The sequence below is a fragment of the Phalaenopsis equestris genome, unplaced genomic scaffold (genome assembly GCF_001263595.1).
Source record: "Phalaenopsis equestris unplaced genomic scaffold, ASM126359v1 Scaffold000115, whole genome shotgun sequence".
NCBI lineage: Eukaryota > Viridiplantae > Streptophyta > Magnoliopsida > Asparagales > Orchidaceae > Phalaenopsis > Phalaenopsis equestris.
Genome location: NW_018164557.1, coordinates 489,995 through 493,129, shown reverse-complemented (window position 1 = coordinate 493,129; position 3,135 = coordinate 489,995).

The following is a 3,135-nucleotide window of genomic DNA, read 5'->3' as shown; positions in this document are numbered from 1 at the left end:
AGTGAAAGAAGCTAAAGCCCCATCAAATTACCCTCTGAAAAAGCCTCCACCATAGCTCTAGACCAACACCTAAAATCGAGCTTCGTCGAATTCATAACTAGGCCTTACACCAAGGCCAGGGACTCAATCCCTAGCCTCCTTGGACCCCAACGAACATGCCGAGCACCTCTGATTGAAGCTTCACTTCTCAGAGCAAAGGTATAAAACTTCTCCTCCTTGCGAGCTCATTTTGATTCTCCATTTACTTAGGCTTAATTTCATGGTACATTAACAGTATGGATGTGTTCGTCTCACTTAGACGAGTCTATAGGATCAAACCCGAAGTGATTAGGTTGAGTATAGGCTAAGATCTTAGGGTTTTACTGTGGGCGGTCACTGGATCATTCTATCGGGGACGATGACGGGGAGCAGTTTGATCAAGCGTGTATCAAATGGACGGAGGAGATTGAGCCAGACAGCTCTTCGGGACATAAACAGTGGGCCATGTTAGCAAGCTACGTGGACGGCAGCGTCCAACCGAAGCACGCCATGCATGCCTTCGGATCTGTCATAGGTTGAGGTGGCACACGCGGTTTAAATAGATAAATATGGCTTTTTCTATTTATTTAAATACTCCCAAACTTAGAAAATCCATAAATTTGTGTAGAAAAGTTACAAAAATAAAATAAAAATACCCTCTTGCTTAGTGAATAGAGAAAAACAATGTGGAATAAATTTTAAGACCATTTTATTCATATTTTATTTTTAATTAATTAAACACTATTTTGAATCATTTGATTCTCCATGCATATTGACACATCACCTTGGCTTGAAATTTGTGCATGTTGTAGCCTCTATCAAGGGAGATATCCTCTGATTTCTCCAAAGTTAGAGGAGGTTCCTATACAGAGATCCATATTTTTCAAGTTATTCCACATTCTTTCTTTAAAATAATCATGAAATTTAGCAAATTGATTATAAATTCCTAAGAAAATCTTGGAAGGTCCACCATGACTAGGGAAACCTTTAGAAATAGTTTCATGGGTTAATTCATTTAAAATACTCTTAAATTTTACAAACACCAAATCACTAAGATAATTAATTTTGGCAAATAAAAAAATTTAAATGACTTGATTTTTGATGTCCACTGTGATTTCTGATTCATAGAACTCATCATAAAAAATTTGAATTATTTTGAGTTCATTTGACAACTTAAGTTGATTTTTAAAGATAAATGTCACTTTTGACACTTAAATGATTTTTTAAAGATCAAAATATAACTCAAAAAATTACGAGACTTAGTTTTTTGAGTTCTCTGTGATCAAGGATATTTTATTAAAATAAATTTATATTTAAAATAAAAACTTGATTTTTAGCCTATTTTAAATATTTAAAATAATTAAAAATTCATAAAAATCACAAAAATAATAAAACTCATGAAAATGTTCTAAATTACTTCCTAATCACTTAGGAATAATTAGTAACAATTAAAATATTTTTCGTGACTTTCTAAATATAGATATTGAATTTAAGCTTAAAATAAATTTTTTTAAGCGCTAAAAATGAGTTTTCACTAAAATAATTCCAATAAATCAAAGAAAAACGAAAAAAATTATAAAATTTGCTCTTGTGAGTCCTCTGACCTTAGGGAGATTTTTTAAAAATACAAAACTTAACTTTCACCACCTAAAATATTTTATTTTTATTAAATAACCCAAAACTAAAATAATTCTAATAAATCACAGGAAATTCAAAAAATGATGAAATTTTGTTCAAAGGCTTCTCTGGTATAGGTCCACCTCCAATAAAAATTTTAAGGGATTATAATTTACCTTGGTCAAGTTAGGAAATCCATAAATGAGGTAGGATAAAAATTTCAAATTCATTTGAATTGAATTCGACAAATTATGAAGTGTTAGAGCTATAGGGGCAAATGTGTAATTTTAGAAATTTTGCCTTAATTAATGTTTAGGCTTAATTCAAGGAGGGAAAATGCATAACCTCTAATCTTAATCAATTCATTTGATGTTTGAAACACAAAGGGGTTAATTGGTAGAAACCAATCTCACTTTCTTAATTAAATTTCTAAATTATTAAAATTTGGAAATTTATTAAAATTAAATGATCATGGACTTAAGGGTATGACTTTTGAAGTCAATAATTAATCAATTTAATACTCCTATTTTGATTTTAAAATAAATTTCAAATCATGAATCATGACCACTTAAAGCTTAACCCTTTTCAAAACTAAATAAAATACTCACCTAGGTCTTAAAGGCTTAGTGGTGACTTAGGCTAAATCAAATTTGGTGAAATGAGGATTAGAGAAATAAACATAACATAATCAAACATCCTTGAAACACCACTAAACCCAATTAGGATTAAAAATTTGGCTAAGTGTTCAAATTACACTAACTTGTCTCTTTAAAGGTCTTCACCTGCATAATTTTCAAATTAAATGATAAATGATAATTACCCCTTTCTTAGGGATAATTGAGACTTTAATGTTCACTGAGCATTAAGGGTATTTATAGGATAAATTATTAAGCAACATAATAAGTTTAAAAAGAACTCGGGATTTTCTTCCAGGAAGCAAGAGAGTAGCATGGACCTGCTTCTTTCTCCAGATCTGTTGGACATCTCAGAGATCTACTAAACTTAATATATCATGCTTGATAAAGTCGTCCTTAATTAAACTTCTAAGGACCCGCCAAGATATGACATAGGATTAGGAAAATTACCAAAATTTTACTTTTCCTATTATTCATAAACTGCCTTAACATGCATTTCAAGCTTCAGGTGGTGGAAGGAGAAGACTCGCCAGGTACACTTTTACAGTTTTCAGTGTTGTCTTTCTTGTACTTTCATACTGTGTTTTTCATACTGTACTTTTATACCTAAAAATTTGCATGCTAAACAATGACGTCACCCTGCATGAAAACTAAAACTATCAGGATAGCCACATAACCAAAACCAAAACCAAAATCAAAACTAAAATCAACATAGATAAAACTCGCCGTCACAACATTCAAAATATAAAACAACTCAAAATTTAATCACAAACATCACACAAAACTACAACTTCAACTAAATTAAGATGTCTCTATCGGATGATAGGGAATTCCTTGGAGGAGGTAACCTACAGTTGCTAATGAG